The sequence below is a fragment of the Pantherophis guttatus genome, chromosome 1 (genome assembly GCF_059756535.1).
Source record: "Pantherophis guttatus breed Tessera chromosome 1, ASM5975653v1, whole genome shotgun sequence".
Taxonomy (NCBI): Eukaryota; Metazoa; Chordata; class Lepidosauria; order Squamata; family Colubridae; genus Pantherophis; species Pantherophis guttatus.
In genome coordinates, this window is record NC_142063.1 from 78,618,492 (window position 1) to 78,642,881 (window position 24,390).

General features: G+C 38.2%; 1 protein-coding gene across 1 annotated transcript in view; it reads left to right on the plus strand.

The window, feature by feature from the left end:
• Positions 1-24,390, plus strand: part of TP53I11 (tumor protein p53 inducible protein 11) — a 79,576-nt gene that overhangs the window by 2,829 nt on the left and 52,357 nt on the right. The window lies entirely within an intron of this gene.

Sequence of the window (24,390 nt, forward strand, 5' to 3'; positions counted from 1 at the left end):
TTTGTACAAGACTGTGTTCCCTACCTGACCTTGTTATAAAGAGTTTGAAACATTTTGAAACATTAGTTCTGTCACTAAACAGTTGGTTTATGTGATAGATGGAAATAAGGCAGATTATTAAGTAATGCAAGCTTGCCAGCCCTAAAAATCTGGCTGACTTTCTAAAAGAAATATACCAGGTGACTTACAAAAACTAAGGAAACAAGTATAAAATCCAGTATACTGTAAGTGCTGCAAAAAAGGAGCTGACTTTGAATACCTGTGGGAACAAACTAGGACTGCTGACAGATATCAAAATATTTGATAGCAGGCTGTAACCATTACATTAAAAGTAGTACCTGAGCCGTCATATAGCTTGGAAGTAAACAACTTGGTGCCCTTCTGAACATTTGAACAACTCCCACGATCCCTTCTGATTGGCATTACTAGCTTGGCTAGTGAGTTGATGTCAAAAACATCTAGAACATATTTGTATTCCTTTTATCAAATTTCTACCCAACCTTTCTGTTTTTTCAATAGTCAATTGGGCTTAAATCAATCAAAAATAAAAAAATAAACAAAAAAAGTACAATAAAATAGAATTGAATTTAACACTGGAATAAATTTAAAAGTTGGCAGAGGATAAGAGTTTACCATCTTCCTAAATATTTGGAGAGTGGGAGTCAAATGCGTCTCCCTTGCGGGGGGGGGAGTGTTCCATTGCCTGGGAGCTTTGCAAGAAATGACATTTTCCTGTCTACTAGATGATAGAACTTCTGACAACAGAGAGATCTTTTCTAGGGCCTTTCCTGATGCTCTGAGAAATGACGTAGATTGATAGTGACAGATAATATTGTAAGCCAAAGAAATGATTGAAGCCTGGGAAAAGGGGGCCCTTGTCAGTCAACAGGAGTGCTGATTTACCACCAGCTTATCAGGTACTTACAAGCGTTGACGACTCGGCAGCACAAGGAAAGAACAGCCAATCACTGGCCATCAACACACCAATCCACCAATAGGAAGGCACCACATCAATACAACATATAAAATAGCCCAAAGCACACATTCTGGTAGAGAGAACTTCCCTGAGGATGGGCTCCGGCATGAGTCTGAAAACTCAGAAGACTAAACCTCTGGTTGCGGTGACTGATTCAGATTGGATCTTGCAACATTATCCTGGGAAACATATATTTGTCTTCATTTGTGACTGATAAAATTCCCTGTCTACTTTCACATTGATTATGTGCCATCAAGTCATAGTCAATTCTATGCGACCCCCATAGATAATTTTCTTCATGATGATTAAATGTTTCCAGGGCTACTTATTCTTATTTATCCAGATATTATAAACAAATGCAGGTGTGCAACTTTTACTGTTCATTTTCTGAACCAAGACCCTATCCTTCTCTCACACATAGCCATATGCAGTTCAGAATCTAGAAGGCCAGAGTCACTCAGAAGAACTGAGATAGGAGAAACTAGTTCTTTGCCAAGGCTCCAAAGTACTACAATTCCCATTCAGTTCACATGGAAACTATCTATTTTTTGGGAATTCAACTTTCATTATGAGAATAGACACTTGACTTTCAGGACAACTTATGACTTTTTAGAAATCTTCCCTTATTTTTCCATGTGCTGCAAAAGATAACCTCTATCAGGCCAAACTCTTTGCTTTATGGCATCCTTTGAGTGGGTTTCATGCACTCAATTTTTTTTTGTAATACATTGATTCATTCATACATTCACACAATATATGGCATATAAGAAGCAAGTCATTCTAAGTCAATATGGAATATATGATAACTTCATAGCAACCCTGGTAGTATGTTATTAAAGTAACGTATAACTATTTTTAAAATTGTATTGAAGTGTTGCTTCCTTCCTGGTTTTGAAAGCTGAAGAAAGGTTTTCAGAATGCTTTCCATATCAAAATAAACACCAGTTACCATGATAATGGTGTAGGTTTTCATATCTGTTGAGCGATGTTGCACTTGGGTGTTTAGACAACAGATGTCTAGACAATAGATTTCCTGACAATTTGCCAGAAACTGTGGCTGGCATCAGGACATCTGGCTATAAAGATCGGAGCCCAGTCAGTCTCTGCTCAGTTGCCTGTGGTCTACCTAGCATACCACTTTCTTCTTAAGAAAGCCATAGTTGCTGGTCAAACAGTATAGCTGTTGTCTACTCTAGACCAGGGATTGGTAACCTTAAACACTAAAAGAGCCATTTGGACCCGTTTCCCACAGAAAACAAAACACCGGGAGCCACAAAACCTTTCCCATGCCTGACTATTTCCTGAGAGGCCACAGAACTAGCATATGTAGTTGAATTAAATGTTCTGTTTTCTTCTGAAACTTTTCTTTTCTTGGATTTATCCATGGTTGGCCTACCGGGGGTTGAAAAGTTCAATAAATCACATGCCGGCGGGTATCACACATTGGCAGTTGTAATGCATATTTTGAGTGACAGGGAGCCGCAGCAGAGGGATGAAAGAACCACATGCGGCTCCAGAGCCGCAGGTTGCTGATCCCTGCTCTAGACCATGGTCATTAAATCCTAAAGCCCAATGTTATCCATCAGTTCCCATGCATTTGTAATTTGAAACCAATATTCTAAGTGAGACCTAGGAATGTTTCTTGCAACAAACCACAAGCATCAGCGAAGCAGACCTGGAATCTTTGCTATATTTCTGGCAGTTGATCTCTGACTTGTTTGGGAGAGACGAGATAGAGATCTAGGTTCACACCTCATGCTGAATAAACTATGCATGAAACTTCTGCTTTAAACTGATTTGGCAAGAGGTTTTAAGAAGGAGCAGTATATTCAATCAGAAGACCAGAGAAGCTTGCAGATTTTTTTCAGACTTAGGAAGACAAGTTGTCTTCCCATTTATGGGGATGTCTTCAAAATGGGCAGTTAGAGGCTAAAATGACCTGGTGGAAAGCACACCATTGGCTCTGGAAAGAATAACTTGAGTAGCTGGTGCAACACAAAAAGTTAGAGCTTATCACTCCCAGTGAGTTAGCTAGTTTATGATTTCCTTGGTCCCCCCCATCCCACTTCCTCGTTTAAAGGCTTTTATAGAGGACAATGAAGATGAATATCTTCATTCTAAGATTTGACATTGTAAATTGACTTTTGAAACAACTTAATGTTATCCTGATAATTCTTATTTTGCTGCCAGATTTCAGTGGCTCAATAAGAGGTGTATATATATCTAAATTGTGCGATTTAGCAGGAAAGACACTGTGAATCTGCAAGTTCTCCTGCCAGTGATGATTTTTCACCAAGATTGAAAGAAGAGAGAACCATGGATCAATCTTGTGCTGTATTGCTTTCTACATTTAGCGATTGCCATCAGGAAAGAAGCAATAACAAAATAGAGATTATGAAACGGTTGAGGAAAAGATCTTAAAATGAAACTGCCATCCCAAAAGTAGCTTTATTATGAACACTGTAACACACGGTTATTTGAGAAGTGGGTTGGAACAGGTTCTAGAAAGATTCTTTTCAGTCTATTTGAATGGATTTAGGCAGAGGATTTGATCACCAGGTTTTTTGGCTACAGGTGGGTATAAATACTACCATGTATTCCCTCTAAAACTAAGGCATATTTAAAAAGTTAGGTCTCTGAGAAGTCTTCAGCATTTCAGTTTCAGAACAGTCACACAGAATGGAGCAGGGAAAGGTTTGATAGATCTTCCTTGTAGACCAAGAGTTTCCCATGTCTTTCCAAATAACCGGCTTCCTGGCATATTTAGAGATCAGTTTGAATTATGTATGTTGTGTGAACTATATAAACTAAAAAGCAGATGAAAATATTGCTGTGCTTGATGTATTTTTAGAAAGGCTTTTTGCTATTTCTTACATTGATCTTAGCAAATGCCCGTTTTACATTTTCTTTAGAATGCCTCACTTGGCAATGATGTTTATCATACTTACAGAATATTCGCATTTCATCAGCAGTTCACAGATGACACTGGCAGTTGCCAAAAGATGAAGTGTCAATGAGATACCGAACTAGCTTTCATCAAAGAAAAATCAGTTTAGCCACAACACAGTTCTGTTGGTATTTATTCATTAAAAGAAAAACTCCTTTTCATTTTATTTAAATTCCCTTACTTATTCAATCCTGCTCCTCTGATTACAGTTCCCAAATCACCAGCCAACATAGCCAGCAGCTGAGGATAATGGGAATTTAATACTTCTGAAGGTTATAATTGGAGAAATTTAGGTTTAATAGACATCTGAAAATGACAGAGTCCATGAAACATCAACATACCCCAAACATGCAAGAACTGGGCCACACTTCAGCTCCAAAACTAGTCTAGCTTTTCTCTTGTTTCAGCACCATCCTTTAGAGGGATGGTAAAAGCATTGGCAGATAGATGATTCCAGAAAGACTTATATTTTTTTCAGGTCCTCTGTAGCTGCGTTTGGACAGATTTATATGCTAATGTCATTGCCAATGCTTTGTCAACCTGAAATTTAACAGCAGTGAGAAACAGCTTGTGTTAAGAATGAGAAATTTTAGAATGCTGATGAGAAGATAGTCTTGATTTGCATTCTTATTTAGTTGCTCTTAACTTTTGGAACCCTTGACTTTTTTCAGTGAAAGTAATGTGCCTGTTGCCATTTATATATTATATGGAAAAGCTCCTGCATTTTTCAGTCAATCTATCAATTAGTCCTTCTTGACTTGAATTCAGATTTCTGCTTCGTTCACACTTTTAAAAAATTCTGTGTTCCTCTAAAAACACCGATAAAAAAATGAGGTGATTGAGAATTATGCATATAAACCTCCAATCATTTGTTCAGCTTTGAGCTAAATAATTTCTGGCCCATTTCCCATTATTTACAGCATCATTTTATTCCCCAGTATAGTTTAAAAGCACATCTGCCTTCAATTCCTTATGACCTTTCTTATACTATTCAGGATTTTTTTCCCCCTCAGAAATATGGCTTCTAATGCTCCTGAATCCATGGACATCAACTGCCATCTTCTTATGCACTGATAATCCCATACTGGAATAAGAACATCAAAACTAAATGCTGGTATTTGGGGCTTGAAGACAAATGAAATGGCCTGTTTACACCATGGGAATGTTGCTTTAGAAGAGAGGGAAGCATTTTAAATATATCTACCTACAAGTCATACAAAAGATTAGCAGTAATGCAAGGCAGAGTTATTACAGGGTTTGAATGCCACAGCATACAGAGAGTAGATTGTCCTCTCCCCAACCCATGGGCAAATGTTGACTAAACTAGCAATGGATCTTACTTTAATCCTGACTATGGAATAATGTTCACCCCCATGCTGGAGCCTATTACGGTAGTTTAAGGTAGCAGACTAGTATGTGTATGAAGCATAAACAACTCAATCCCTGAAGCAGTCAAAGAGTTCATGGGGAGGTTCCTGTACTGCCTCTGGCATTTACTGCCTGAAACAATCATTCTGGTCTCCATAATGGTAGAACTAACTCTCACTTTCTATTCATCTCTTGGAAATTTCTTCCTTAGTTGTTGGCCACCCCTCTTTTGCTTTGGTTCAGATCAAATAACCATCAACAGTTCATGGAGATGGCATATACAGTAGCAGTGTTTTTTCTAAGTTGGGAACTTTAGTATGGGTAGACTTCAGCTTGCAGAATTCCCCAACCAACCCACAACTCTTAAAGTTGCCAAGTTTGAAAAACATTGTCATGGTGAAATATAATATAAAGATAAAATTTTTGATATTACATATATTAACAGCAGCAAGGATTGCGTTTGCGCAGTATTGGAAGAAAGATAGTATACTGCCAGAGGGATTAGTAATTCAAAAAATATTTGATTGCGTGGAAATGGATAAACTCACATTAGAGCTAAAGGAAAGGATGACTCAGAATATTATGCGGTATGTATATAATGTATTGAATATTGATTCTAGTTGTATGAATAATGTCACAGATCTGTTAAATATGTAATAGAGATATGTAAAGAGAAAAAAAGCAATAAGAAAAAACATTGTCATACATGAAGCCTGCTACCTGAGGACATCTAATTTCTTACCCTTAATTCTTCAGCCTGTTGAAGACTGAGAAATATTCTGAATAGCCTTGAGTGGTGAGTTGGAACCTGAATGGAATGAGGGGAAAGAATTCTATATATCATATGTTGCAGTGCTTCCTTTTATCAGAGTTCTTCAAATATTCTGAACTTGCTTTCCCCCCCTAAAAGAACAGCCACAAAAAGGACTTTTAAAACAGGTTCATACAATAAAGTTTACTTCTAAGCAGTATTTGATTATGTGTGTATTTTAGAAAATAAGTATTGATTGGACCTGACCTTCACTTTCCATCACTATGTGGATGTACATATACAGCACTCATTTTCTGTTGTAGGAGTTTAATTTAATTCTGTTCCTTGCTTCATCCACCTTCGTACTTAAACCTTACTTTCTACAGCTATTGTGTTGTTCTCTCCAATTGCAACAATTCATAGGGCTTAACGTCTTGCAATAATTCTCACAGTTTGTTGTAGGACTTCAGTCACTGAGAATGTGTTTGCCTTGAACACTGAAAATGTTTTAGGAGAATAGTCATCCTGTTGTTCCAAAGTCTAATTCCTTTACTCCATTAATTTGCCCGCACCAAAGCTTTCCATGAACAATTAATTTCGAAACATTCTCTTGTTTTAAAAGATGGCGAAGTTGTCAAGTGTTAGAAATGTGTAACACTGAAGAAAATTCATAAGACTCCAAATAGCCATATTGTACATGAGCCACATTTGAAGTACTCTCTGACTGAGACTGTATAAAACAATGGGAACATTTCATTTTACTTTTTTGTCTCATGGTGGCCTCAAATGAAATATTTTTCATATGCCATCCACTCTTTTTCCCCATTCTCATGGAATTTTGTGATAAGCAGTGGTGGAATTTAGCCAGTTCATGCCGTTTGGGTGAACCAGTTGTTAAATTGCTGGCTGACCCCTTCCCCGCCCCTTCCAGGAGTCCCCACATACCCAATTTTGGCTCCAGGTAAGTGCAGCGAAGCCTACTAGGCCCAAAACAGGGTGTGGGAAGTGTGGTGCGCCCCCCCCCCCACGGCCTGTTTTTGCTCCCCGGGGTGTGCAGGAGGCTGAGTGCTGCCTGTCATACCTGGCCACACCCACTATGGCCACGCCCACCCAGCCAGTCATTAGGGCAGAGAACCAGTTGTTAAATTATTTGAATCCCACCACTGGTGATAAGGATAGATGGAGTTGGACATCTGTATCAGAAGCTGGGAAACCTCCTTTGGGCTCTGAAACTTCTCTAGTATTCTCTAGTATTGGAGGAATCAGGCTCCAGAAAGATGCTTAAAGGGAGAGAAGAATAAAAATAATTTCTGGCTCCATTGAGACATTTGGGAGCAGATCCATCCTCGGGAAGGATATTGGTTTAACTGAGCAGAATGTGCAGGAGAGCTGCATGGTATTACAGAAAAAACCATGTGGCAAAAAAAAATAAAAATGAAAATAATGGCATTCTAACATAAAATATGACATTTAAAGGTATATATATAAAAACAAAACTGTGCGTTTTTTCAGGGCTCCTTGATGCTCTCTGAGTTTGGTTGTTTTCTTGCAGATGTTTCCTTATCCAAACTAAGTAATATCATCAATGCTTTTGATAATACCTAGTTTGGGTAATGAGACATCTGCAAGAAAACAACCAAGATCATAGACGATCCCTTTTTTCAACCCTGAGCTACAAATATTCTCCTTTATTGAAATGATACGTCTCATACTTCCATCTTTCCTCATTTTTTGGAAAGTAATAATACTTACTGCTTTCTTACGATTAGCACTGTTGAGCCTAATGGGGTTCATTCAAAGTAACTATGTTTAGAGATGTACCTTTAGAATGGAATACATGGAATACTTACTAGGAAATAAGTCTCTATGAGATTTCCCAACTTTATATCCAGGCTATATTCTTTATATCCTATGTTATTTTAATTTTTTTAAAATAGCTCTGGATCCAAGCCCAGCAAGAAAACAGAAGTTGACAATGAAAATCTAAATTTCCTTACTGTTACTATATAGAGCCCGAGGGCATGCTCAGAAACAAATATGCAGGAATCCAGCCTTATGGAAATCAGACAGATCCCAGAAAGTTTAGCTGTATGCAGCTATAATAGCTGAAGCAGCGCCTAACAGCTAATTAACCCCTCTTAGGGCTACCAAGCAAAAATCAGCAAACTGTTGTTGTGCTCTTAATAGTCAACCTGCGGCTGGATGATATATCTTAATTTATAAACAACATCTATTAAAAATAGTATATACAAAAATAGATCTAGTTTGTGGTGGGATATTTGGTCTGAATGTCTTTTTAAAAAGATAATAAACAGTGGCTGGAAACAAGGTCCAAGAATAAAGTCTTTTTATAACAGTTTCTGAATATCTGCATTTTGTATAATATTTGAAAGGGGAGATTAAGACTTTTATGCCAGAATTCTAAATAAAGTATGCTTGGATGATTACTCATTACTTTGCTAATAACAGTTATTGTGAATAACAGTAATTGGATGGCTTAGTGCAACATAGTGAAGCAGAAACAGACAAATCTGTTTTAGGCTTATTATATATTTCCAATCCTAGCCAACCTTTGAACAAAAGATGCATGGCTAGAGACCTCTTCCTTCTAAGACCTTTGGCTAGTATTGGGGGTTGGGGGATTTCCCAATAGGAAAATTACAAATTGGCTTATGCCGGATGAGGTCACATATCATAGTAAGACATCAGAAGTTCTGTCTTAGTACAGTATATGAATCTATTCATTGTGTAGGATGTTAAGTAAAGATTTTCAGCTTAGTGTGATGAATGAACCAGGGGTGAAATCCAAAATTTTTCCCTACCGGTTCTGTGGGCATGGCTTGGTGGGTGTGGCAGGGGAAGGATACTGCAAAATCTCCATTCCCACTGGGGCCAGCCAGAGGTGGTATTTGCCAGTTCTCCGAACTACTCAAAATTTCCGCTACTGGTTCTCCAGAACCTGTTAGAATCTTCTGGATTTCACCCCTGGAATGAACCCAGGGATTGCATATTGGTCCATCGAGCCTATTATTCCTCACATTACTATAAGATCTTTAGAGTTTCAGAAAGCATGTTTATCCTAGTCATTCTTGATGCTATTATCATGATAGTAGTGTTCCAACATCATAATAGCCATCTTCCAATACTTGAGGGGCTGCCATTGAGAGGAGGGGGTCAAGCTGTTTTCCAAAGCACCTGAAGGCCAGACAAGGAATAATGGATGGAAACTGACCAAGGAGAGACTCAACCTAGAAATGAGGAGGAACTTTCTGACAGTGAGAAGAACAATCAACCAATGGGACAGCTTGCCTTCGGAAGTTGTGGGAGCTTCACCACTTGAGACTTTCAAGAAAAGATTGGACTGCCATTTGTCAGAAATGGTGTAGGGTCACCTGCTTGAGCGGGAGGTTGGACTAAATGACCTATAAGGTCCTTTCCAACTCTGTTAATCTGTAAATTGAATATTCCAGGGACTGAACCTAGAGTCTTTGGCATGTAGCAATGCCATAGAATTATGGTTCTCCTCAGAAGTATAGCTGGGGAAGAGAATATAGAACTTTTTCACCAAACATCCTATGGGAGATATCTAGTGGAAGGGCACCCAATGCCATTATGTTCTTTCATTATGCGTCTTTGCCAAGTAGCTCAGCAGCTATACTAATATGGAAAAGAATTTGAAACAAATCTGACCATTGAATGAAAGCCAATGGTCTGCCAAAACAGACTATTTAAATTTTTACTCTGTGTGAACTGGGTGAAGAATGTAGATAAAGGTAGTAATTAAATTCAAGACTTTTGTCTTTGGAAAGATATTCTGGATACATTGGCAAATATCTTACAGCACCTAATAGTACAGTTCTACAAATGAGGAAAAATGCCTCATATCATAGTACAAACCCTGAGACTTTCTGTTTATATCCAGTTATGAGAACATTAAGAACAAAGACCAAGGTTTATATTGTATTATCACAAGGCATGTTTCATTATTTTTGTGTCATTGTAGTTTGTTTTGGTTATGAATGCTACCTGACTTTCAGGGGTGGGATTGAAAAATTTTAGCAACTGGTTTTCTGCCTGGTTGCTGGGTGGGCGTGGCCATGGGGGGCATGGCATAGTCGGCTTCCTGCACCATGGCGGGGAGGAGGCGTTTTTGCCCTCCCCAGGCTTCGGAGGCTTTCCTCGAATCTCTGGGAGGGCGAAAACGGGCTCCCCTGGGCTCTGGAGGCCCTCCGGAGGCTGGAAACAGGCCCGTTTTTTCCCCCCCCAGAGCCTCCATATGGGCCCTGCACTTACCTGGCATCCAAAATGAGTCACGTGGGAGGGACAGGGCAGGGTGGCCGGGGTGGCCGGGGGCAGCCAGTCCTTGCAACTATCGGTTTGGTGAACCAGATTAAAATTAACATCCTGTTTGCCCGAAGCAGTCTGAACTGGCTGAATCCCACTCCTGCTGACTTTGGCAGTTCTTAAACATTAACCAAGTCAGTCCTGATAACATTTGGGTAGAGAACCAGCTGGAAACGCCACTGCATTTTCTTGACTGAGAAGCTGAAAAAACAGCCCTTTTGCCAGAATGATTGTAGACTGTGAATCAAGTTTTTTTTTTCTTCTTTAAACTAGATTTGAGCTGTCTACTTTTATGTACAGGTAGCTCTGCATTAGTGCAGTTAATGAATCCCATCAAATGGCCATATTATTTGAATTTGCACTACTCAATGTGATATTTCTATGGAATGTAGGGTAATTAGTTCCAGCTCAATGGGATTAAGCAATTAAAATGTTAAAACGTAAATGTCAATATATTTATTAATGAAATACTCTATACAGTAAAAGAGGATAAACCCATATGCAGCACATATCTGAAGAGATAGTAAGGTTCTTGCACTATAAGAGCAAAGTAAGAAGTAACCACAAGTTTATATTTAATATAAACTATAATTATATTATATTTTGTGATGGACGAAATATGGAGGCACGGTAGCTCAGCAGTTAAAACACTGGGCTTGTTATCTCAAAAACTGGCAGACCAGGTTTGAGACCTGAGCTCCATGCAATGGGGTGAGCTTCCGCCCTCTCCCCAGTTCCTGCCAACCTAGCAGTTCGAAAGCATGCAAATGTGAATAGATAAATAGGTACCACTTTGGTGGGAAGATAACAGAGCTCTGTGACTTCATGTTGACCACATGACCGTGGAAATATCTTTGGATGATGCTGGTTCAGTGGCCTTGAAACAAAGGTGAACAGTGCCCCCTATAGTCGGTAATGATTAGGGGAGTAAAATCCACAAGGACTGCTTTACTTTTTTTTTTTTTTAACCATGCTTATTATGCTTTTCAAGCTTATTATGACAGACATTTTGTCTCAAGTTCACCAAATTTCAACCTATCTACCAGCTCCTGGTAGGCTGGGCAGGTGACTCCTGGCCTAATCTATCATCAAATTATTAGATACTCTTGGACAAGTGTTTTATCTTAATCACACACAATGCTAACTCAGGTTTACTTAATCATGGCATATTTATAAAAGCACAAGAGTCTGTAAAGCCATGACTTACAATCCATCTAACATAAAACAAGCCATGTTAGATCTACCATGATATTTGAACTCTGTTTTTCTCTCAGCTTATTGTGGGAGGATTCCCTTTATTCTTTTCTATATTGTTTACTCCCAATCCAAAGCAATTTTCAGCAATTGGAGGGAAAAAGCATTTTTTAAAATTCCATTGTATTAACACAATTAAAGTCTCAGGTTATGGAGACATTTTTCAGGAAGTATATAGATTACATAGCAGAAATAACTGATTACATACCAACTCTATAAAAAATCTGTATTTTTGCTAAAATGAAAGTGAAAGAATCAAAGCCTTTTTGGATATTTTAATTCTCTTATGTTTTTACATTCCTGAAAGATCAAAGAGTTAAAAGGATCCTCCATTTTTTTTTTTACAATATATTTATTAGTAAAGGTCCAAACCAATGTTCCATTACAATGCACAGGTAGTCCTCGACTTACAACCATTTGTTAAGTGAGCGTTTGAAGTTACAATGTCACTGAAAAGAGTTAGTACTTACGACCATAGTAACATTCTCACAGTCACATGAGCTCATATTTATAGAATAGAATGGAATAGAATAACAGAGTTGGAAGGAACCTTGGAGGTCTTCTAGTCCAAGCTCCTACTTAGGCAGGAAACCCTACACCACTTCATACAAAAGGTTATCTAACATCTTCTTAAAAACGTCCAGTGTTGGAGCATTCACAAGTTCTGGAGGCAAATTGTTCCACTGATTAATTATTCTGTCAGGAATTTCTCCTTAGTTCTAGGTTGCTTCTCTCCTTGATTAGTTTCCACCCATTGCTTCTTATCGTACCCTCAGGTGCTTTGGAGAATAGCTTGAATAGCTTATAGTGGCTGCAGGATTCAATGAACTCTTATTTATGATGATTACAAGTTGCACAATTGCCATTTGTGACTTTCCCAGCTGGCTTCCAACAAGCAGAGTCAATGGGGGGAGGCTGGATTCACTTAATGACCATTTTATTCACTTAACAACTACAGCAAAAAAGTTGTAAAATTGAACATGAGCCACTTAACAACTGTCTTACTTAACAACAGAAATTTTGGTCTCAAATTTTGTGGTTGTAAGTCATGAACTACCTGTAAGAGCAATAGCATTTAGATTTATATACCACTTCACAGTGCTTTACAGCCCTCTCTAAGCGATTTTACAGGATCAGCATATTGCCCCCAATAATCTGGGTCCTCATTTTACCCACCTCGGAAGGATGGAAGGCTGAATCAACCTTGAGCTGGTGAGAATTGAACTGCTGAACTACTGGCAGCTGGCAGTCAGCAGAAGTAGCTTGCAATACTGCATTATAACCACTGCATCATAACGGCTCTCATCATATTACTACTTTGCTGTATAGTTTATATCTTTTGTGAATAAAGGGGGGTTTTTTAGCAACAAAGTTAGATTCCCTCTCCCCATATTTCATCTTATATTTTTCTACTAATTGACATACTCTATATACTTTTTACCTATAGTTGAAAGTTACAAGGGAAGAGCAATACTCCTGTCTTCTAATACCTGTACAGCTGCTAGTATCTGTTAAATATTTTATCATTTTTAATTAACAAAACAGTGGGACCTGGGACTATTCATGCTGACCTATGTTACACAGGTACATACAAAGCCTATGGAGAGACCATATACAGGGAATTTCTTAATTCATTGGCTTTATAGAAATGCCTTATAATTTGGACACTATATTAAATTGATAGAGATTAGACTGGGCCGGAAAAATACATTATTTATTTATCCTTTCCTCCTCATAAGTACACACCCATGTGCATCAAATACATTTACTTCTGCTGGAAGTCTCCAAATAGGTAAGAAGTGAGATTTTTTTTTGCTGCTGGCTTCATCCATATGTATGTTTTATGTACAAATAAAAATAAGGGAGTATCTTGTTTCTAATAGTAAAAGAAATATGCTGAAAAGTTTTGCTAATCTGTCTCTCTTCTTCTCAATTAATTCGAAGCCAAATGTGTGTTGGGAACTAAAATAAGATGGCTGGAAAAATGGACTGAAGGGAGAAATAGAAAGGAAAAAGCAGCTGGTTTGCTATCCATTTCCTATGTGTTCATTGCTTCCAGCCTCTTTTATATACATGAACAGAAATATACGCCCACTGCAGTTACATACACTTCATTCATAATTAATAAGCAATTGAGAGTTATGGTATAATGATTAAGGAATCAGGCTAGAAAGCAGAAGACCATGAATTCTAATTTCATCTTCAACATAAAGCCAGCTGAGTGACCTTGGATCAGTCATTCTCTCTCAACCCTAGGAATCAGAAGGCAATGCCAAACCACTTTCAAAGCCTACACTGGTACACTTTCAAAAATCTTCCCAAAAAACCCTGTAGAGACTATTCTTCAGGAGTTAAGATTGATTTGAAGGCACCAAAACCAGACAAACAAAAGCCCCACACATTAAATCTGACACTGCATCGTCTTTGTTGTAAGATCATATATTACATTCTTGTTTAATTTGTACACAGATTGTATTATTTGTTTCTTACAGCAACTTTATAGCACCGCCTCCCCAACAACTCCAGGTGATTTTCAGAAAGCCAATATAAAGCCATAAAATCAATCCTCATCCCAAGAACCTGGCATACAGACAGCAACGTCTACTGCTGTTCAACAATTATCACCTAAACATCTTGTGCAGTAAATGTTTTCATTGCTTTCTAAAGATCTGTTAGGGAAGGACACCATCAGATTTACAAGGATTTCCATTTCCAGTCCATTCCAAAGTGCTTGGCATAACCTAACCTGAGAAAGAGCATGTTCTAGCTTCCTCCCTTTGATCTCTTATAGGGGTGCCATTTCAAGTTCCTCATTTGGAATGAATGAACTGGATGCGTCATGTTCTTTCTGAACTATGTGTCCTGCAGTAACCCAAACACCAAGCCATTGGTCAAACTTTCACATGGCAGACCTGATATTACAGATTACCCTACTACTTTCTTGGACTCTATACTGTAATGACTGACAATTAAGGCATCTATGAGCCTTTCTGTCATAGAAAGCCCTACTAACTGCAATGGAACTCACTTCTAAGTTTGGTATCCAGTGGAATTGCCTTTGCCATCTAGAAAAGAATTAGTTCTTTTTCTGACAGGATCCCTGGCTCTGTGTTTTCTTACATCTGTCTTCAATTATAATTTAGTCTTCATCAAGCCTACTTGGAGAAATCCAAATATTGCTGAAATCACTGATTGTTAATGTATGTTGGTTCCTCCCCCCCCGCCTTTTAAAGTGAGAAACCCTTCTCTTTGTGCTATTGCCCAATCAGTAATACTCTTTGAAACAGCCTAACCCATTTCGTACTTTGTAAACCATTTGAATGATTAAAATTCCTATTTCATCTGCTTCTTTATTCCATCATCTTCTCTTTCTCTTCTCACTGTCACCAGGTTTAGTTCACACAGAAATCCAGGTATTCTTGTCCTTCCACAAACTGGTTTTGCCATGGAAGTCTTCTGCTTTTGTTTGTTTTGCTTACCCAAGCAAGGGAATTCTACACCTAGAACTAATAATAATGTGCTGGGAATAAGCTTGTTTCCATAGAAACCAAGATGGTGTCAAACAGATGCAATGGCACTTCCACAATTTAGGAACGAGGCACATACCAGCTAGATAATGGACTGCATGATCTCTGGAGAGAAAGAAGGGTGAATTAGTGTTTTGATTTCCAAAAGTCACAGGGTATAATCTGTGTTTTGAGTTTCTAACTTGCATTTGATCTGTAAAACAGCTGTAATCTTCTTTTGGAACTATAAAAAAACATGCTGAGAATTTTGCAGTGAATTAAGAGTTGCAGGTTGTCGTATTGAAAGTATCATTGAAGGCAGGGGTGTGTTCTACTTACCTTTACTACCGGTTCGCATTGGGAGCGTGCGCAGAAGCTTCTGCGCATGCGCAGATCACCTATGATGATGTCCGGGTTGGTGGGCAGAGCTTCCCACCGGTTTTACTACCAGTTCTTGTGAACCAGTTTGAACCAGGGGCAACCCACCACTGATTGAAGGGCATATCTTTTGCAGTATTAGTAGTATCTTTAACTAGTCTATTAATGATCTGATTGATGTTTACACTAGTCTGATAACTTCATTTTAATCCCATTCAGATGGTGAATGTATAGCACAGCCAGTGGTTGATATTTGCATTTAGTTTAAATCTTTTGAGATGTATCTGGTCTAAGAAATTAAATCAGCATGCTTGTTATGGGTGATAACTGTTTTTTTTTTTTTAATGAATTGTTGATTACCATATTCTCCCCAAATAATAGACTGCCCAGCTCTCAACCTAAAGAAATTCCTTAAGAAAAGTGAATTTGTTTGTAAGCTTCAGTTAGATAGAGACATTGCACAGACAGATACTGTTTCTCATTTAGTTTTATGTCCTGGCTTGGATTACATGAATTGCTTTCAGATTATTATGAGCCATGCAAGAATTTACAACATGGAACAAGTTGTAAAGAAGTTGTGAACAGCTTGGCTTTCCAAGCTTTCTTAACTGTCCTCAGATTATATTGACAGGATTAATGTGTTCAGTCACTTTTCCCGGGAGCAGTGTCATGTCTCCAGAGAGTAACTTTTACTATGTCTGGGTGGGATCAGAACTGTGCAGAAAACTAATATTTCTTCAGCAGGCAGTAAGATTTTAGATGATGATACTAAACTAATGAATATTTCTCATATACCTGAAAAAAAACTCCCCAGCATCTTTTGAATTGCTTTTATTCATTTATATTATACAGAACAGAAGCATACCAAAATTCTTCAGGAGATTTACAGACAATAAAAAGTTGCCCTGCAGAGAAATGTAAGAGTTTACATTCAATTTGAGGAAGGAAAATCTGCTTTAGAAAATATTTCAGGGAAGAAAAGGATTTTAGAAAAAAATTCTGCGCATGGAACTTGTCGGGATAATTGAGAGGTATTTTCATTATCAATTATCCAGCAATGTGCAGTCTCACTACATTCTTGTATTTCAGTCAAATCCCAAGGAAAGACATTCTAAGGTAATCCGTTCACTTTTCTGACCAGATTGGGAAGTATTGACAACCATAGAGATTTTGGGATGGTCAAAAAAAAGGTGTAATACTAACATTCTATGCTGGCTGGAGAATTCTGGGAGTTGAAGTCCACTAGTCTTAAGGTTGCCAGGTTTGAAGACCTCTATTCTAGAGGAAAGAGCTTTCATCACTTTCAGCTCTAAAATAAGCTTAGAAACCCCACCAAAATCAATTTAAGATAAATGTCTATGTTCTGTGAAAATTAGGCAAATAGCACAAGAAGTTATAAGAAAACACTTCTGAGAAATTGCAAGGTGGATTCAAAATAGCTTTTAAACAGATGAATTTCATTTTCCTCCTTTGCTTCCACCAAAAATCTGATCCACCAGTTGATAATATTAACTGAAAAGATAAACTACAAAACTATTGGCAACACCCTCCCCCTGAGCCTGGTGGCTCAGCAGACTGATAGCATTGGGATTAACACTAGCTGTCTGCAATTACTGTAAGTTCGAATCTCACCAGGCTCAAGGTTGACTCAGCCTTCCATCCTTTCTAAGGTAGGTAAATTGAGGACCCAGTTTGTGGGGGCAATAAGCTGACTTTGTATAAATATACAAAAGTATGAAGGCTATTGCTTAACGCATTTTAAGCCGCCCTGAGTCTCTGGAGAAGGGTGGCATATAAATCAAATTTTTTTAAAAAAAATTATATACATTCTTAAAATAAGGAGTGGTCTAAAGTCTGCTGTCTTTTTTCCAAGGTGAGATATGCATTTGGCCTTTGATTGGCTGAGCGAAGGATACACATCAAAAATGGCCAGGGCGAGTTGGTCGCATCAAGTTGTCCTAGATCAGGGGTGTCAAACCCGTGTCATCACAGAGTCATCATGTGACATATCAGGACTTTTTCCCCCTTTGCTAAACTGGGTGTGGACATGGCCAGCACATGATGTATCTGGCACACGGGCTGCGAGTTTGACAGCCCTGTCCTAGACCCTTTTAAATGATAGCCATTCCAGCTGGATTTTCCTTCTATGTATCTCTTCATTTTTATATGCATAGATTCTTCCATGCAAATAATGATGAATGTGCAGATAGACGATCTTCTGATCAATATTCATATTCTATTTGATGTAGCATTATGATCTCATACCAGGGGTGAAATCCAGGTTCTGGAGAAACGGTAGCGGAAATTTTGAGCAGTTTGGAAAACCGGTAGCAGAAATTTTGAGTTGTTCAGAGAAGTGGCAGATACCACCTCTGACTGGCCCCAGAGTGGGGTGGGAATGGAGATTTTGCAGTATCCTTCCCCTGGAGTGGGGTGGGAATGGAGATTTTGCAGTATCCTTCCCCTACCAGTCCCACCAAGCCACGCCCACAGAACCGGTAGTAAAAAAAATTGGATTTCACCACTGTCTCATACGTAGAGATATTTCTATTGCTGGATAAAAGACTTCTTCACAGATTGGACATTAAGTGAATGCTTGGCCATAGTTATCCATGTCATGTTCACATTCTATACAGATATTGGAAACACATCTGATAGTACCCTTAGAAACACTATTTAAATGCTAAAGTCCCCCCGCCCCCAAAAATAGGTCCTCTAAGTTGCCCACAGGCAAGTTGTCCCATTCTGCATTTAAATGTTGGATGAATGTAGCAAATACATTTAATTCCTCAAGCAGAGGTAGAACTGGGACCATATTCACATGAGCTCACATGCCGCGTGGTAAGGATATGATAGCTGGAAGTCAGAAGACTAAGACTGGTGGAAGAAGCCACCAGTGATAAAATCTGCCCTAAAATAATGAGGCATGCCAACCCCAGTAATCTACACCAACGGATTCGTGCCATTTCCACCAGCTTAAATTGAATAGTTATCTTCTAAAGTCTAAAAGTGTGAGCAAAGATTAATACTGCCTTCATATTGTGAAGATTATACAGCAAGAGCTAAGATTAATATTTCTAATACATACCTTCGTTTTTTTCTATAGGGCTATAGAAGATCCATTAGCAAAGGACACCAGAGAAACAGAGGAGAATTAGATGTGTGTTGCAAGAAATGATTTTTTTTTTGCTTGATCTACAAATTCTATACATCAGTTTTAATTTTCTATTCAAATGTCTTTGAGCATAAAAAAAAATATCGCTGAATTCTATCATTCCAAAAACTAGTTGAATCCATGTCCATTCAAAGTAGATCACAACTCTTTCCCTTTTAATTTCCAGAAACTTTACAAGGGCATTCTAAATATCCACCATTTTATCTACAATCTACCTTTTATTTTAACAGAATACTGTATTACAAGTATTAAGCAAAAGAAATGAGGAATGTTCAAACACCAGTTCATTAGTTAGACAAGGTCTGTTAGAAAACTACTTTATATTTTCTGCTTTCGATTCTGTAAGCACTAACAATATTTTGTTTGGGCAGCTATTTAATAATGAAAAGGCAAGTATATTCTCATATGCCATGCAGTTCTCTATCGTAGCGTTTGGTCATGTGGCTTGAGCTTAATTTTTATTGATGGAGCTGGTGGGTGGCAGAGAGAGAGATGGCACTGCAGTAGTGGAAGGAAGACAGCATTCAGAGTATTGAAACCCCTGCAGCTGAACCTCACAATGAGATCAGAAACAGAGCTGTGAACATTGCTTGGCATTAATGTAGCCAATGTGTCTTGCTGTGGCCTGATGAAACTTTATTAAATTTTGGCATGCTCTCAGACTCTTCCATCTCAGAATGAAGCTGCTTTGAGCCAAGTTTACATTCTTCATGAAAGGTCTGTACAGCCCTCATTCTAAAATCTGTTAAGAAAAGATGGATAACAACCACTGTCCCCCTTCTGATGTTACATGGACAAGCTACATACTAGTGTTGCATATGTTTTCTGTGCTTTGTTTTTCTTTGCAAGTCTGGTGCTGTTTAGCAAACTGCTGGGAAATGTGATAACACTGAGGAAGCCAGGGCTCCTTGAAATCTTCTGAGTATTTGTCTGGTTCCCAGGTTGCTTGCTAGGAAGAAGGATACCAGCTCTTCGAAAGGATAGAGTGGGATCTCTGTAGTCCTTTAGCTGTGTATTTCCAACCCTTACTTTGCCATAAATCATAGGGACATCTGTGCCAAAGAGTGGTGTACATCTGTAAATAAATCAGTGATGTCATATGACTCTTGTGAGTATGTATAAATCTACCACATGTTCCTTCAATTTGGGGAAATGCAGACAATTATAATGGACTTGCAGACAAAATCCTACTATTTACTGAAAAGGACCTGTACTGAAAGACTTGTACCTTAATTAAGCAGAGTATAATTTGGGAGATGTGCTGCTTGTGGTTGAAGACTGGAATGCCACAGCTGAAAATAGTAAGAATTAAAATGTACTGTAGATGGATTGTATGCCTATGAAACAAATAAAGCAAGAGAACAACTCACCAGTTTCTGCTAATCCGGTGATTCCTTTATCACTAAATGTTCTTTAAAAATATGTCTATATATGTAGACATCTCTGAATAGATCACGTAGAAATCATATTCAACGTGTAATTGGTACAAGGAGGCTGGGGGACTCAGTTTTAATAGTAAGGATATAGCAGGGGGCTCATTGTGGAGTAGTTCATGAACTGCTCATGTGGAAATTTCAAATCAATCTAAAACAGATGAACAAAGTTAAATTGGTTTTCATGATACAATCTTGAGCATCTGCCTATCTACTGTGAACCTCTGTAGGAACTGGAAAAAATGTGCAATGTAATCTAAGCAGTTATTAAGGATGGATATAAAAAGAAGCTGTCAAAAACCAGAAACAGAATGGAACAGTGAATTGAATGTCAGAACAGATAGTGGAAATAGCCAAGCAGAAATGAGAAGTTAATTCCAAGAATGACAAAAACTCAGAATTTTTTTTTTATTTGATTTATATAGCGCCCTACTCCTGAAGGACTCAGGGCAGTGAACAGCCACAAGATAAAACACATAAATACAAAATTTAAAAGCAAAGTAAAACCGAGTTAAACAATTTGGCCCAAGACAGATTTAAAACACCCCAATAATTTAAAACAGATTAAAATTTACATTTTAAAAAGGGAAAAAAGGGAAAAGATTAGGCCAGGCCAGCCTGATGGAATAAAAAGGTCTTAAGAGCGCGGTGGAAGGTGCGCAGATCCGGGATCCTCCGTATCTCCGGGGGAAGCTCATTCCAGATAGTAGGTGCCCCCACAGAGAAGGCTCTCCCCCTGGGGGCCGCCAGTTGACATTGTTTGGCCAACGGCACCCGGAGGAGCCCCTCTCTATGAGAGCATACTGGCCGGTGGGAGGCTATTGGTGGCAGCAGGCGGTCCCGTAGGTAACCAGGTCCTAAGCCATGGCGTGCTCTAAAGGTGGTAACCAAAACCTTGAAGCGCACCCGGAAGACCACCGGGAGCCAGAAATAAGCTTAACAAAGAATTTCAGAGGGCTGTTAGAGGAGGCAAAAAACCAGCATTAAAACATCTGTAAAGACATTAAAGTTAAAAAAGATGAGGTAAATCTTCCAAAATATCTCTAAAATCAGAAGATACCAACTGGTATCATAGAAGACCCCAATGGACAGATAACTGATTTCAAGAATATCAAACAAAGATGGAAGAAGTATATTGAAACTTTGTACAATAGAGATGTATTTTGCAGATATTTTCTATTTACTTCTAGTACTAGAAAAAGTAATATTTCACCATTGTGGTAATTATCACATTGGAAGACTACAGGAATTGTGTTTACAATTGCAGACTAGCACTGTAATACAATAAAGAAAGAAAAGGTATTCAAATGTTGTGTCATGTCTGTGTTTACAATGATCAGAAACACCCAGGCATTGTTTTTCCTTGTAACACTTCATGGATGTGAAAGTCGGACTTTGAAGAATATAAAGGGTACTGAAGCTTTTGAACTTTGGTGTTGGAGAAGACTCTTCAGAATGTCATAAATAGCCAAGCAAACAAACAAACAAACAAATGGATCATATAGCAGATGCATCCAGAGTTGTCTCTCAAGGAACAAATGTTCAGTCTCAAATTACTATATTCTAAACATATTAGATTAAAACCTATTTCCCTTGAGAAGTCCATAATGCTGAGAATGGCAGAATTAAAAAGAAGAGGACAATCAGCACCAAATTGGGTGGACTGAATTGCAATGGTGGATGAATTTTTGGAGATCCATAGAGAAAAAGGAAGATGACCTTGACAGAGATATGCAAGATCTGTTGCCAGGATGATAGGGTGAAAAATATTTTAGTCCCCAATGGCCAGACACGCCTAAAAGTGGGCAGGGTACAGACAATCAGATTTGCAAGATTCTGCTAGTGTGGCCAATCTCAATAACAGTAATTTTAGCCTTCTTTGGGAATTTATTTCTTGGTCTGGCCTACCTAATAGGGCTGATAGATCTGAAGGGATGAACTGGGAACAGATTTGAGAAGGTCTTTCAATATATTGACTAAGAATTGAAATGGATTTGATGAAACTGGCATACTTACTCAATCAATATATGAGGACCCAGTTTGTGGAGGCAATGAGCTGACTTTGTATAAAATATACAAAAGTATGAAGGCTATTGCTTAACGCACTGTAAGCCGCCCTGAGTCTCCCAAGTGAAGAAAAAAAATAGGGCCAAAGCTATATTCAAGTTTATTGACTGCTCCTTTCTCTCTCCATGTTGCACAAAACTGGGAAAGTCCCCTTAAAACAAATAGCACCCTTAAAAAAACAAAACAAAAAATAAAAATGCAACTATCTCATTGTTCTAATGGACTCAATGTTTTCAATATCTGGCAGTTTACAGGAAGGGTATTATAATGTTCTCCTTCCTAGCTGCTGTGCTTTGAAAATTGTGTGCATACTTAAATTCTCATATGTTGATGGTAGAAGAAAAAAACTCCTTTGTGTGATTAAAACAGTTTTCTATACTAAATTCAAAGTAGGGGTGAAGAATGAGAAAGGAGAGTGGTTAAAACGTCAAGATGGCAGCCACGTTCATTTGATTGAACCTAGTCCTTCTTTTTAATATACAGGGCTTTGATCATGCAGCTACAGCCCCATCTTGACATTTTGACTCCTGCCTCCACAAATGCCCATGAAGAGGAGACTATGAGCTACATCTTGCCCACAAACTGGAACTTCTCCACTCCAAAAAGACAAAGAAAAAGACACCATCAGACCCAGGGCAGGAAAAGAATTAGTTCTGAGCAGTCTCTGGGCTGCTGTTCCAGGATATAATATGAAGGGCATAGAGATTTTGTTTCTAGAAATGCTTGGCTATTTGCTTCTGTCTATGAACTTTCCTAGCTGCAATACTATGTTGGTATGTAAATAATTCAAGTCTCCAGTAATCTCTCTTCCAGGTGAAAGCAAACATAGGCGAGATGTTCTTTGGCACTTCTTATATCCTATTGCAATATCCCATCTCAGTTTTTTTTAAAAAGACATTCACTAGTATTTATATCAGTATATATTTTCAACAACAACAAGATAAATGACTAAATTGAAGTAGAAGGTTAAGTCAAATGTACTGTGTGTATTTCTTAAGAAATACTTGGATAATTAAAGGTTGTACATTTTATTACTGTAAAATGTTTGGATAATCCCATCTTTCCTAGATAGCTGGCCGGACCATGTTTCCCAGAATTTGTTCCAGTGGATAATGGTGATACAGCCCTCTGAATTGTTCACCTTATTGAACAAACATAGTATGTTTTGTTAGTTTATGTTTCAGTGTGTTTGCATGGACTGAGAAAATTAAATTGTGTGAATTATGGTTCAGTCAGCCATGACAGAATGAATCCTATAAAAACAACCTGTTTATTTATCCCAATTATGTGTTTATCTATTCTGTTGTGCCAATTTTTATTTAGAAGAATTATAACGTGATTTGTTATAATTTTGAGGTTGACAAAGACTCCCAACGTATGCATCTCGCCCTAAGCTATTCTGAAATCTAGACTTTCTGCTGTTGTCTACCCAGGTTAAAATGGCAATTTACTTCTCTTTCCAGATCATTTAGCCATGGTGACAACAGCTTCGTCAATTGATGTGTCCAATTGAGTGAGACTAAGAAACTTCTCTCTTTTTTTCTTGTGAAGGTGCTGAAGGGGAAATAAATTGTCTTTTCTTCACCCACATCCTGTTATTGGGTTTGGGGGATTTGTTAGTTTTTTTCTTTTTTCTTTTTTTGTTTCATTTTTAAACCACCCAGAGTCTTGTTAAAACTAAGCAACATAGAAATTGTAAACATAGACAAACGGATTTCTTTCAAATGAAGAGTTGCACTTCTTTGAAAACAGGAAAGGCAAAACAAAGAGCAGAGAGGTCAGGTCACTGTCCTGAAGTCATTAGAATCAACAGTCTCGGAGTGCTGAGACTTTCAGGTTCATTAGTCAGAACCTTGACAATGATTCCATATCTCTGTTAAATAGGCACATCTCTCAAAAGGTCCTGTAAACATCAGTTCTTACAGAGATTTTGCAAGTTATCCAGCTTCTGGATTTATTTCAAGGTGCTGCTTTTGGTCTTTCTAATATTTTGTGGTTTGGATGTAGATTTCCTGGTGAAAATATTCCCATCTATACTCCCTTAGTGACAAACTTGTGCTGTGAGTGTCACCCCATCCCCTCCTTGAATGAAATGTCCTGAAGTTACCCAGTCTTTTTCCAAGGCCAAGAGTGGGCCCAAAGCTAACTCTCTACAGTTCTGATTTAACTTTTTAACCTGCACCACCACACT